Genomic DNA, 14,657 nt, shown 5'->3' with positions numbered 1-14,657 from the left:
TGGTATTTACTTAGATAAGCTGTAAGTGTCCACCAGTACCAGCATGTCTGTAGAAGCTATATTTATACTTGTCTAGAGCTGAAAGTGACCGTGATGCTGCAAGCAGGTAAATGGACCAATAAATGAAGGCACATCTGTAGGACAGCACATGATCCTGCAGCGAGCTGTAGCGAGCTGTGAGCTGTCACCCCATGAAGTGGCACGGAGACCTGAGGTGACCATTACTTTATGGACGACATCAAGCAGAAAGGGCTTCTTCATTCTGGGCAGTTCTACAGTGTGGTATCCCAGGAAAGTAAGACAAACAAATAGCAACAAAAATAGACGGAGACGGTGGCTTCAGGAACTCAGCGGTGGGGAGGAATGAGCAGTTAGGGCAAAGAGGATTTTTAACGCAGCTCACCTATCCTGCTCGATAAGGAAGAGTCACATGTCAGTTACAGTAGTGCAACTGTTTGGGTGACAGTGTGTGATGGTAGTTCACACTGTGAATGTGCTGCTAGATGTTGATATTTGGGAAGGTTGTATGTGAGGGAAGGGAGCATATCAGAGTCCCTTCCCTTCACTCCCCTTGCTCCCTCTCCTCTCTTGCTTTCCCTCTCTCTCTCCACAAGCTCTCCTCTCCCACACCCTCCCCTGCCCTCTCCTCACTTGCCTTCCCCTTCCCTTTATTTTCCCCTTCCCTCCATCCTCTTGATTTCTTTGGACCATTCTAAAGAACTCCCCCACTCTAAGTTAGACATTTCATAATATGCTAAAATGGTTAAAGAACATTTATTCTTTCTCTCTCTCTCTCTGCCTCTCTGCTTCTTTCTCTCTTAGACAGACACACACACACACACATACACACACACAAACATACACACAGAGACACACAAGTACACACTGGTACAGAAGTACACAGGAACACAAAGGCACACACACTGTTACAGATAGATACAGGCACACACAGAGGCACACAGACATAGACATATAACACAGGCACACACAAACATACACACACACAGGCACACACAAACATACACACACACATAGATACACAGAGAGACACAGACACACAAACACCACACACACACACACACACACACACACACACACACACACACACACACATGCTGGTTCCTTGTTATATTCAAGCAGCAGTTTTTATCTGTTGAGCCTGCCAGGATTGTCAACACCCCACATCTTTTCAACTGTGTAGCTGCAGCAAAAACGCCTTCACACGTTACCAGGGAGGCTCCAAAACTCGTCTATTATTAGTCCCTTCCAGCTTCACAGTTGCCTGTTCTCCTAAACACGATAGTCTTTCTCTATAGAATAAACACATGGGCAGTCAGCAGTCCAAGATGAACTTCTAAGCAGAGAAAGGTAGAACTTTATTCAGAAAGGAGCTGCTTTTCAGGGAACCATTTTCAAGAGGCTCCACCAGCATTGGGTAATAAAGAAGTCCCAAGAACTTGAAGGGCTGAGAGAGCTGGCTGGATGTTTGGATCGGACAATTCTTCAGAGTTGAACATTTCACATAAGAAATATAGTATATTTTAGTTTTGGTGAAATGCCAAGGGTGGAGAGGTGCCTAGGAAAAAGGAATCTTTAAGAACTGTATGTCCTGAGGCACAGCAATTATTTCCTGCTTCCCAGAGGCAAGCCGTCTCCATGACTCAGTCGTCTCTGGATCCACGGAGTTGTCTTTCTTTAAAATAAATATACCACAAAGGCTTAAGTCCACACCCAGGGAGCTGCAGACAGATGTGTGGATCTTCCAGTAGATAGCAACCGTTAACTATCAGCTATTCCAGTGGTCAGTCAGGGACACGTGTGTGCTTATAGGTCTGTGTATATAGGTAATTTCTCACTACACCCAATTACCAATGGAAAGGCTAATTGCAAGACCATAAATGTATTCAGTTGTTTCTGATTTATCTTAGAATTGCAGGACTGTACTGCGGTGCATCACGCTATTATGCAAATTTGGCCATGTTGTGGACCAGATAGGTCCCTTGAAACATTTAGTAGTTAGGCATAGAAAAAGCCTCTTAAAAGCAGGGACACTGATTTCCCCAAACCAGACTCACAAAGGGATCCACAGTCAAGTGTGCAGAAGGAAAGGACCAAAAGAGTGGTCCACTCCCTGAACTGCCTTTTTGCTTCAGGGACACAGCTCCACCTTTGGCCACCAGATCTTGAGGGTAGCACGGGAGGGTTGGTAAGTGGTTTGGCTGCTAGATGTCTTTGGTTCAAATCCTGAGTCTCCGATTTACTATAAGGGCAGTGGTTTAATGAGATCTTTAAGCTCTCCTTGCCTCAGTAGAGGAACTTGTAAAATGGGAACAATATTTACTCAGTGCCATTACTATGCATTTTTGAAGAGTCCAGGATGAAGACTGACATATGTGTATTATTCCTCAAGCAGGTTAGAGTTCTCACCCTTCTGACATATTCTCCCACATTCTTACATGTAACGTCTATGGGATAAACAGGATATGGTATTATTCATGGATAGGGAGTAGGTAGAGGCCAAGGAAGTCATTCAAGAGCATTTAGCAAGTAGTGGACCCCACGGTCAGAGAAAGTACTTAAATCCATGTTTTCTGCCTCAAGATTCCACATTATTTCAGACATCCATGATGTCTACAGGAGCATCTGAGCTGAAGGAAGGTCTACAAACTGTTCCAAGCTGTGTGTGGTGTGTGTGTGTGTGTGTGTGTGTGTGGTGTGCACTCAAGTGTGTATTCTTTAAACTCTTTGAATTGCTTGATGAAGTTTTTGATTGCTCCTTTAAATTCTGTGTTCTGGGGCTCATCTGAGTAACTGTAACTTGAGAACATTTATATATATGAGACTAGTGGTTTTGGAGTGGGGAACATTTTGTTTTGGCCTCTCATGTTGTTTGTATCTTTTGTGACCTGGACTTGTGGACTTCTCTCACTGATGTGTGTCTGATGTGAGATTCTAACTGCTTCAGATTGGGCCAGTTCGGGAGCTGCATATTAGGGTCTAGGCCTTAGGGTGTGGAGGTGGTTCCAGAAGGCCAGGTTCCGGGGGATTCATAGTGTATGAGCAACAAGGCTTGAGAATGTGGAGATGCTGTGGGCAGGAGGGTTCTGGGGGACCCGCTTCAGATCCTGACAGGTTTGTGGCATGAATCTGAGAAAGTGCTTGAAAGCGGATGGGGTTTCTATAAGTATTGTGGGAACCAACTGGAAGAAGCTTCTAACTGAAATAATATAAGCAGAAGAGAAATAATGATGGTATTATAACTCACGGAGTATATTACCTATGAATTCACACTGACATAAGTAACTAATTAAGTAGGTAGACAGGGCCAACAGGGCAGCTTTTCTTGGAGAATTCTAATTAAATGTAGAGGAAGTGGAGAAAAGCAATCACCGGGTAAACAGTATGGGAACAGTTATTGAAGATCCACGGAGGGAGGGATGCTTAAATCAGTGGGTGCAAGTTTGAGGAGGGGCTGCTTTTGCAGAGGGCATTGGATCAGTTCCCAGGACCCTTGCAAAGTAGATTGAAACTGTCTGCAATCCCAGTTGTAGGAATCTGATCCTCTCTTCTGACCTCTGCTGACACACGTACCTTTGTACAGCATAGACCAACATACAGTCACACCTGAACACATAAAGAAAACTTTAAAAGTTTGAGGAATTTCAAAATGTTTTTCTAGACATTAAAATTTTATGTCAAGAGAACTTGCCTCAAACAAATTGGGAGGCAAAGATGAACCCACCCCCCAAGGTCTTCTGATTTCCACACATGTGCTCTGGTGCATATGTGTATACCCCCACATATGTGCATATATGTCTCACATACTCATACCTTCTGTTAATTAAACATCAACCACAGAGAGATTTTTTTCCCCCAAAATATTGTATTTATCTGGTGTTACAAGAATTGCTTCCATGGGTAGACATGAGCAGCATCTACCTGCTCCTCTGTTCCTCGTAACATCATATTGACAAATGAAAGTGTGGTCCCATCAATATATATCCCAGGGAACTGGAGAAACTATTGGTCTTAGTTACAAAGTATGAATGAGGGGGTTACTCAGGAGGGGGTGGCCCCAAAACATCAACACTGCAAAGTCTTCACCCAGTACAGATAATGGACTCTCTATAGCAGGATAGACAGGGCTACCTTCTTATAACTTTTACTAGCTTATATATTCTGGCAGCTCCAGCAACCACATGAAATTAGGGCAGAATGGCATCCAAATAGCTGTGAGGAGCAGCCAGACTCTCAGGGGAAGGTGCCAATATCCTCTTCACGTCCTTTGGTGTAAGAATGGTCAACTAGGCCTATCATGACTTTTGCAATCAGACACAGCTGTTCTGATGATGATGGGAATGGTTTGCTTGCCCCACTGTGTTCTACAGCTTTTTTTTGGGGGGGGTGGGGAGAGTCAGTGGGGTTGCCATGGGAACACATGTGCCAAGGTACACTATGGCAAGTATCAAAGAGGTAGAAGCAAATGGAGTCTTCTTTTTATTTTTAAGAGCTGAGGATTTTATTTTCACGTTTCACAATGTAAGTAAAAACTGCAATTTTTTAAAAAAAAAATCACTTCTCTCTCCAGAGGCATTCTGTTAGGAAGGAACGGGCTTGTCCTGCATCTAGTAAACACTCGGGCTCAGCACCAAGATCTCCTGGTGAAACAACAAGAACAACAAAACGACAAAGAGTGAGCGCTTCTGCTCTTATCTGTCTGTCTGAGTCATGCCAGGCCGTGTGGCCACCATCATAGCGTGGGCGGGAGGTGTCATCATTGGAGGCCTGGGCATCATGGGCATGTGGCCTCCCATGGGTGATCTCATCCCAGGAGTTGGTCCCATGGGCATCATCCCAGGAGGAGGATCACCCATCACTGGCATCATGGGAGGGCCTCCCATGTGGGGTGCAGGCATCATGCCAGGCCAAGGAGGACACGGGAGACTGGGGGGAGGTGGGATCATGGCCCCTGCAGGCAGAAGAGCAGAGAGTGGAGTTGGAGGGATCTCTGTAGAAACCAACTGTTGTTTGGTCAGTCAGGCCCTGGGCCTGCTCTTCCATCCATTTCTGGTAATAGTCTTTCACATTCTCTTTGTGTTTCCGACCACTGCAGTGTGTCTTCCTCACAGATGGAGAATCGTGGGTAAGATATGGATCACAGTAGTGGCAATAAAACTTAGGCATGCTGTTCCACAGGCCGTTGGCTACCCGGGTTCCCCCACTGCCAGCGCAGAGGGAGTCTTTTAAAGGCAAGATCTGAGGATTGTCACATAAAGTAGTTTGAAACAGTAATGTTTAGCCACAGAGATTAAGAGCCTCAACCTATTCATAAGAGAGGAGAGGCACTGGTGTGAAGTCAGACACCTTGATTCCTCCCTCTTTCCCTCTCCTTTCTCCCTCTTTCTCATTTCTTTCTTTCTCCCTCTCTTTCCCTCCCTCCTTCTCCAACCTCCATATGTATTCTTGAGACAAGATTTCACTTTGTAGTCTGGGGCATAGACTCAGTGTAGAGCACAGCCTGACCTCAGGCTCTCATCCTCCTCCCCACCCTCCTGAGTGCCGAGATGATGAGTGTGTGCCACCTTGCTCTGATCACCTTCCACTGTCTTCTTATGTAAAGCAGAGACGTCATTGTGGTAGCAAAGACTAACCAAAAGCTTAGCACATCGAAGGCATTATTCTACATCTTTTGTGGGTGTCAATTCATTCTTTCCAAGCTATAGCATAATAGTAGCTAGTTGTTCTACACAGTTTATTCAGTTTTAAAGATTTATTTATTCATTCATGTGCATGTGTGCTCATATTCGTATGACTGATGAGGCCAGAAGAGACCGAAGTCACAGGTAGCTGTGAGCTGCCCTTCAATGTGTTGGTAATTAAACTCCATTGCTGTGGAAGGACAGCAGGTGCCCATAAGCCCTGGCTCCTCCCACCGAACTTACCCATGTCAGAACTGTTTAAGCTCCTGTAGGAACTCATTTAGCTCACAGGTTGCAGTTGTCAAGTTTTTCATGAGGAACAGAAGAAAACAAGCCCAGAGACTTTACAGTACTTGTTAAAGACCATGGAACTTAGGATCAAACAGATCCAAGGTCCTTCGAGATAACTGTTTTATCACTTTAGTTTTTACGGTCACAGGTCCTTCTTAATTATGTGTCAGATGCAAGAACTCTCCTTTGAATAAAAGTCCTGATATCAGATGCCAGGCATTAAAGGAGAGAGGCAGTAAGTCACTGTCATAGAGCCACTGAAGTCATTGTCCTGTCTCTAGATAGTCTCTGTCTCTGTCTCTGTCTTTCTCTCTCTCTCTCTCTCTCTCTCTCTCTCTCTCTCTCTCTCTCACACACACACACACACACACACACACACACACACACACACACACACACACACACACACACACACACACGAGAGAGAGGGGGAGGGGAGGGATCTGAACCTACCATAGCCATTTTGTACCTGAAGGGAAATGGTAGTGTCTGACTTTCAATGTCGGAACAGCACAGGTAAATGTGGTATTATCCTACCCCTTTGATTGAAGGCAGCTATCTTGCTATAAAAGCCATTTGCAATTTGAGTTTCTATACTTAGAGTCCAAAACATCCTTACATAGACATACTAAAAACTCCATCCTTTAAATATATCTTTTTTGCATTTTACTTTTTTTGTTCTTTTTTAGACTGGGTTCCACAGAGCCAAGGCCAGCTCCGAGCTCACTATTACAGCAGAGGATGACTCTCACCTTTTGATACTCTTGCATACAATTCTCAAGGGCTGGGATTAGAGTTGTGCCACCACTTCTGGAGTCTGTGTCTGTTTTTTAATTAAAAACAAGCCTCAACAGATACAAGATAATTGAAGTGACACCCTGCATCCTATCTGACCACTGTAGATTAAAGCTGGACTTCAACAACAACAGAAACGAGAAAGCTTACAAACTCATGGAAACTGACAACCCAATACTGAATGAAAAATGGGTCAGGATGGAGATTAAAAAAGGAACTTAAAACGACTTCAGAGTTGAATAAAAATGAAAACACAACAAACACAAACTTGTGGGATATAAGAAAGGCAGTTCTAAGAGTCAAGTTCATAATACGAAGTACCTACATTAAAAAGATAAATAGAGAGATCTCATATTAGTAACATAACAGCACACCTAGAACACAAAGAATAAACAACACCTAATGGGAGTAGATGGCAAGAAATAATCAAATTCAGGATGAAATCAATAAAATAGAGACAACAACTAAGACAATACAAAGAGTTAATGAAATAAGTTAGTTCTGTGGGAAAAAAATCAATAAGATTGATGAATTCTTAGCCAGAAAGTAAAGACTTTTAATATTTTCCTACCATCACTTCTTGGCATATAAGTATCAAGTTAGTACATCTTTGGATTGTATTATGCTGGAATGTTTGCTGTTTGAGTTTCATAATGAATTGTCATAAGAATTTTGATTGGGTCAGAATTTCCAAGAATTTCTAAAATGACTGTAAATATACCACTACCATTTTGTAATACATATTTATGTGAAGTGTGAATCTCAGCACCAATGATTACAAAATGAAACTATCAGTCAACTCTGAAAAATGTTGAAGATTCACAGTGCCCTGCAGTATCAAATATACCAGCCAATACTCATTCTTTACACAAAAGAGAGAACATAATCTCATTAGTATGCAAAGTTGGTTCAATCTTTAATACATGGTAGAATTTATAGATAACAAGGAATTGTTTTAAAATAAACTTCTTGAGCCTGAAGTGACGGCTCAGTAGATAAGAGCACTTGTTGCTTCGGCAGAGAAACCATGTTCAGCTCCTAACACCCACATGATGGCTCTCGAGCATCGGTAACCCCAGTTCATGGGAGTTTGACCCACTCTTCTGACATTCGTAGGCACCAGGCATGTATATGGTACAAATGTAGGCAAAAAAAATCCATATACATAATAAATCATGTAAAATCTTTCCCTTTAAAATTTATTATCAATAATTGATTTTATATATGTCTTATATGCCCAAATACCAAAGGTCACATAAAAAAATTCTTGAGTTGGAGGCTCTAGAAATGGCTCAGTGGTTAAGAGCCCCTGCTGCTGCTCTTCCAGAGGACTTGAGTTCAGTTCCCAGCACCCACATTGGGTGGCTCAAAACCCTCTATAACTCCAGCTCCGGGGGATCTGACACCCTTCATGGGCAGTGTACTCTTGTGCATATGCTCATACATAAATGTGCACACAGATAATTAAGAATAAAATACACGTTTAAAAAATTCTTCACTGAAAAAGGGTTATCGATAAGGAAAGTGTTTGAAGCTCTGTCGTTGATAACAAGAGAGCAGGCTTACCTCTAGCACAGGGAGATAACGGGAGAGCTGGCAGTGACAGCAGTCAAGCTGGTCCAGGCTGAGTTCTACCCCCTTTCCTGATAAACTTGTAGGGTTCTTGAGCTGAACTTGGAGGGCAGCAGTGAGAATGGTGTGAAAGTATAAGGGGGCACATAGATAGGTACAGTTTTGCTGGAAAACCACACTGTTTCATTTCCTGAATTTATGAAACAAATTTCTTTTTCTTTTTTGGAGTCAAAGCCTCATTAAGTAACTCTGACTAGCCTGGGGTTCATTATCTAACCTATACTTGCCTTGGTCTAACAATGATCTGGCTGCCTCTGCCATAATGCCAGGCCCAGCAACAGAGCAATTTAAAATGAAACCATGCTTTCTCTCAGCAGAAACAGTGTTGAAATTCATTGGTGACATCTACCAGTTGAGCTTTAAAACATTTGGCACCCTGATACGGACCCTGACAAAATGTCCTTCTTCATAGACTTTTTTGGAAGAGAAAATATGATATGGAGCAAACCACTTTGCTACATGTGTTCTAGGCATAGAACATTGTGATTCCATCTTCCCCAGTTCCAGGAGGACTGAGACCTGTCTTTCCAATGGTTTCACCTTCCTTGTGTTGCCAGTGCCTAGGTCTGACCTTAGGCAACAGAGGAGGGGCTTGGTACCGTGTGTTCTATGTGAAGCCCATGTTGCTGACATGTTTCATTGCCATGAACTAGCTGGCCAAAGAACAGAGTGTAGCATTCTTCTACTGAGACACACACTCTCCCCCACTCTGTGTGTGTGTGTGTGTGTGTGTGTGTATGTATACACGTGTGCATAATTACAGAAGTTGGCCAAGCCATATATATATGTTGTCTTCTTGACTGATTAATGGTAAACCCAAAGTTTATAAGCAGGATGTCAAGGAAGAGAGCTTACAAGAGCCAGTTTGGGAACCCAAAAATGTTCAGCGTGAAACTATTCTGTTGTTTTATTCTAACCTTGATAAAAAGGGCACAAAAAACGAAGGCCTTATACCATACTGCTGAACAAGAGCAAACCTCAGGAATAGGGGATGGCTCAGTTAGTAATACGCTTTGCTTTGCAAACATGAGGACCCTGACTGGTGAGGTTGTGGCTTATAATCCTAGCATCTGGGGACTTGACGGGAGAAGGATCCTTGGAATTTGCTGACTGGCCACTCTAATGTGATTGATGAGCTCTAGGCCAGTAAAAGACCCTGTTTCAAAGGAGGTATATGATTTTGTGTACCTGAGGATGACAGTTAAGGTTGTCCTTTGACCTCTACACCGCCCCCCCCCCCCCACTAAAAAATAAAACCTTCATCCCAGGGTGACCAAAAAACTGCAGGAAGTTAGGTGGGAAATGGTGGGCAGGAAGTTAGGTGGAAAATGGTGGGCAGAGGCAGGTCCAGCTATTGATAAACGTCAATAACATGAGTGAGTGAATTAGCAAAGCATGTTTAGTCTTACAAAATGGCTGCCTTCCTCAACCTCTAGGGGAAAACAACCTCCACTCTATCATAACAGGAAAAGAGAGAGTAGGATTCTGAGAAATGTAGTCTAGCTTCTACAAAGGCTGGACAATGGGTGCTGAAAAAGGCCTCTCTATAGCCCTCGCTCTGCAATCCTAAAGTAAAATTGTTTTTTTTTTTTTTTTTTTTGAAGGAATTTCATTGTCCTTGCCTCCTGCTGCCTTCTGCTCCTCCTGGTGGCCTCATACCTACCTTATTTAGTCCGGGTCCTCTGAGAAGAAAACATTCACAGCAGTTAAATATGCAAGACATTAATTAGAGGAGAAACCTACAGAAGTACTAGAGGGAAGCTGAGAGGACACGAAAGGTGCAGAAGTAGAATAGGAGTGATTCAGACTGTCATGTAAAGCCACGAGGAAGAGACCTGGACACAGGTCTGCCTTAGTATTCTAGCTATGCCGGGTAACTGACAGCAACCTGTGGCCTGTAAGAAAATGTGGCACAGGTTGATCAGTAGGAGACCAGAGTCATTCAACCTGGCCGAATGGAGGGCAGAGCAGGTGCAGCAGCTGATAATCATTCTCATCAGGACAGGGTTGTTTATAATCTCTTGCTCTCAACAAGATAGGCCTAGCCTGCCTTCCTCTTCTGGAGGGTGAAAGAAACTATCTTGAGGCTAGAGCCTTTGCTAATGGGGCAAATAGAAGGGGAAGACAGTTGTGGCTCACTGCGAGGAGTAAGACAAAATTACTGCTGTAGTATAAACAATGTTTCAATCTGGGGTTGGAGAGATGATGCAAGGGTTATGAACCTCTCTGTTCTTGCAGTGTTAGGTCCAAACTGGGACCCAGAATTGCAGTGATGGTGGAAACATCCTAAATAGCCTTGTAGACTGTAAATACAAAGACCGGTGTTGGGTAAACAGAAGCCTAAACTTAGCATTCCTCAGGCATCTCAAGGCTGGCTTCTGTTTCCCTGGAAAACCACTACCTCCCTTATTTGTTTCAAGGTCAACTGCTCTGGGCAAGGGCATACTTACCATCCTGCATCACCTCAAAGACCACACCCTGCTGACCATCTTGTGAATTCTGCCTGCTTTCCTACATAGTTAATGTCTCTGTTCCCCAGAGACAGCCCTGCGGTTTGCTTTAGCAAATAAACTTTCTTTTTTTCTACCAAGGGAATGGCCTAGTTCAGTGGTTCTACTGTGCCCTCCCAGAGGGTCTGATTTTGGTTCCCAGCACCCATGTGGCAATCAGTTGTAACCTCAGCTCTAAGAAATAAATCACCCTTCTTCTAAACACACATACACAAAAGCACACACACACACACACAAATAAAATAAATTCAAAGTTAGCTTTAAAAGGGCGGGGGGGGGGATGAGTTTCAAACAGTCCAGATGTTTGCTGATTTAGAACATTTCTTGACAAAATAAAACACATCCTGGAAAACTGATGCAGAGAGAAGTCTAGGATTTGCTGGAGTTAGATTTGCAAAATATAGGCTGAGGAATTTTCCATGGCCTTTTCCCCCAGTTTGTTTGAGAAAAGGAATGGAAGAATTTGTAACAAGTGAATGTAATGAAATAGATACATATATTCATTGTGTGTGTGTGTGTGTGGGGGGGGGGGAGATGGGGTAGACATAGTACCAGTTTAACACAACCTGTATAGCAAAAAAAAGAAAAAGAAGAAAATATATATCCATAGCATCTTCTACCAATTTTTGTTCTCAATTTCTATCTGTAGGATCAAATGATGCATTTTAATAAGTACTCATAGAATTATTTTCTTTATTAAAAATAACAGGAGTGGTCTGTTAGACCAGTGAAGCCTGTATGGTATCCAGTAAATATATGACTAAGGATCATCAAGAACTTCCCTGCTGAAACAGGCATAGTGGAGCATATCTTTAATATCAACAATTGGGAGGCAGAGGCAGGTGGATCTCTGTAAGTTCAAGGCCAGCCTGCTTTACATAGTGAGTTCCAGGACACCCAGGAAGGCCCTGTCTTGGGAAACAAACAATAAACAAACAAACAAACAAAAGGTTTTCCTCCTAGCTTTCTTGCCTAATAGGAAAACTCAAAAGCACATTACCTTTATCTCTTGCTAAACCACATGAGAGAAACAACAGTCTTTTCTGATTGGAGCTCCAGGAGACCATCCCTTTTGGAAGTCTATAGGTAAGTAATCCCCACATGCTATTTAGAATACTGACTGTTTCAGCCTTCCAGGCACTGAAAGGCAACCTGGGCACTAGCTGTCTTGAAAACAGCAACAACAACCCCCAAAACAGTTTTTCTCCAAATTTAGATCACTCCTGGGGCTTGGGGCTGTTTTCAGTAGCTAGGCAAACAATCTGTTCTGACACATTGCAGTTGCAAGAGCTTCACATGGGAATCCTCACCAGGTCTAAAGACTGACAAGTGAATTCATTAGCTCCTCCCAGACAGAGCTGTGCACAGGTGCCACAGCATCAGGCAATGAAAGGAAAAAAAAATCCAGAAACCTGCTGAGAATGTCCACTTCAAATACCTTAGAGAGATAGCCTTTACAGTGTGTCTTTATAGAATCGCTCTTAACACAGTGTTCCTAATGCCTTCATAACTCGGCCCATCGGTTTGCCTATCATACAACCGGGGCTTCCTGAGTGTACTAGCTTGAGTTCAATGGTTGTAATAAGCATCATAACCAAATACTGCCTGGAGAGGAGAGAATATGTTTCAGCTTATATTTTACATTGAAGGGAGTCAGGGCAGAAATTCAAGCTGGCATAGTGGCAGGAACTGTGGAGAAAAACCGCTTATTGGTATGCTTCAGGTTCATGTCTTACATAGCCCAGGTCTACCTGCCCAAGGCCAGCACTGTCCTCAATGTGCGCCCCCATCCTCCAGAAACCGAGAAAATGTAAGACCCAGATTGAGTCTTATCTATTTGAGGCTCCCATGAATGAGACGAGAGATTGGGGATTGATGCAAAAAACAAGAGGTTTATTAGTCCAGTGCACTGGGGTGGCCTATATCCAGAGGAGAGGCAACCCGAGCCCTCTGTCAGTATAGTTTTTATACACAGCTACAGCGATGGTGATTAGGCATGCAAGCATTGGTGGGTTTGGTTGACTTTTAGCTGCCAATGTGGGTTGCATCTCAGGGCCTCTGTATGTCCTACATTCCAGGGGCTGCCCAGATGAGACACTTCTACCCAGGAAGAAGTTCGGCTTGGCACCTGCCTGGGTCATATATTAAGGTTCTTCCCCTACATTCCAGGGGCTGCCCAGATAAGGATGAAGTACTTGTTCCTAGAGGATGTGGGACCACAGAAGCCCTTAGTGGAAGAGGGGACCTGTAAGACCCTCAGTAGGAGGGAAAAGCCATAAGGAAGGTGTGGGACTATAAACGCCCTTAGGGTTCCTCAAAAACACCCAAATGACATGGCTGGAAGGCCATTTGATAGAGGCTATTTCTTAATTTGATGTTCCTTCTAGGTGTGTCAATGGACAACTAAGATTAACAATTACCTTGTGGTAGATTCCACGACTATCCCAGTTGGTAAATAGCCACTACTTAGTGCTTATCTACAACTTTAAATATCTCTCAGTCCTTAGTTTTAAGCCACAGCATTTGAAGGTCTAAAATCCTGTCTAACTTCAACTTGAGATTATGGGATATCCCCAAAATGATTAAGCTAATGATTTTGAGATGAAAGAGTATGCTGGATCATCTGCCGTATTTGTTACTTTCTTAATTGCTATGACCAAATACCCAAGAAGAAACAACTTTATAGAGGAAGGGTTTATTTTTGGTTCATGGTTTGGAAAAATGTTCCATCATGGTGGAGAAGGGGATTGGCTCTACATTCAAGTCACAACATCTGCATAGACTGAATGTAATCACATACTCCTGTAGGGAGGCAGAAGGAGATTAACAGGGGAGAGAAGTCAGAGAGAGAAGTGATCATAGAGATTTGTGAGTGTTATATTTGAGAACCAGAGCGATGTAACAACAGACCAACAAGCAACACAGTCACAAGAAGATGAAAGAGTCAAGAAGAGTTTGATGTCCTGATGACACCTTGATTTCAGACTCATGGCCTGCAAAAATGTTAGAGAATAAATTAATGTTGTTTTCAGCCACCCAGTCTGTGGTAAATTGTCACAGCAGCAGCTGAAGGAGCTAAAATGACACTTCTCCCTGAATTTTATCAGCCTTTCAGCTAGCTTCCTAGAGACAAGCTCTTGCTAACCCACCCTGAATAAGAAACTTTCTTAAATGTCTTTTGCATACTGTCTTCAAAACTTTGCATGATCTGGTTCTCTCCTACTGGCATATCTTCAGTCTCTATAATTAATGATGGTCATAATAATCACTTTATAGACTGCTGAGTACTATGTTGAATAATTTGCTGATAATGTTATATTTCATTCTTGCAGAAACACACAGGTTTCCATTGTATGATTGATCCACGGGTGAAGAAACAGGCCTAAAGAAAAACAACAAAGAATCTGGAGATAGTTTCATTCTTTCACCAGCTTACGGTCTGTTCTGCTTCTCTCATAATTATAAAACATCTGACAGATGCAACCTAAGAGAGGAAGGTTCAGTTTGGCTCACAGTTCAGGAGGGTTCAGTCCCTGTTTTCTTGGCCCCATGTTATTGGGAAGAACATAACAGCAACTGGAATGTGTGGCACAAGAACTTCTTTGCCTCATGTCAGACAGGAAACACAGCCAAGAACAGAGCAGGGAAAGACACTTCCAGTGACCTACTTTTTCTGAGTTGGCTCAGCCTTCAAAATTTTCTTAAAATAGTGCCACCATCTGGTGACCAA

General features: G+C 43.0%; 1 pseudogene across 1 annotated transcript; it reads right to left on the bottom strand.

Annotated features, from left to right (window-relative positions):
* Nucleotides 1-4,709: 4,709 nt before the first annotated feature.
* On the bottom strand, nt 4,710-5,184 carry LOC308424795 (U1 small nuclear ribonucleoprotein C-like; annotated as a pseudogene). The gene has a single exon. The product of its transcript is annotated as a U1 small nuclear ribonucleoprotein C-like (transcript).
* Nucleotides 5,185-14,657: the final 9,473 nt, after the last annotated feature.

Source organism: Micromys minutus (assembly GCF_963924665.1).
Source record: "Micromys minutus genome assembly, chromosome: 1".
Lineage (NCBI taxonomy): Eukaryota > Metazoa > Chordata > Mammalia > Rodentia > Muridae > Micromys > Micromys minutus.
The sequence above is the reverse complement of the archived record's forward strand: the minus strand, read 5'-3'. Positions and strand labels throughout refer to the sequence as shown.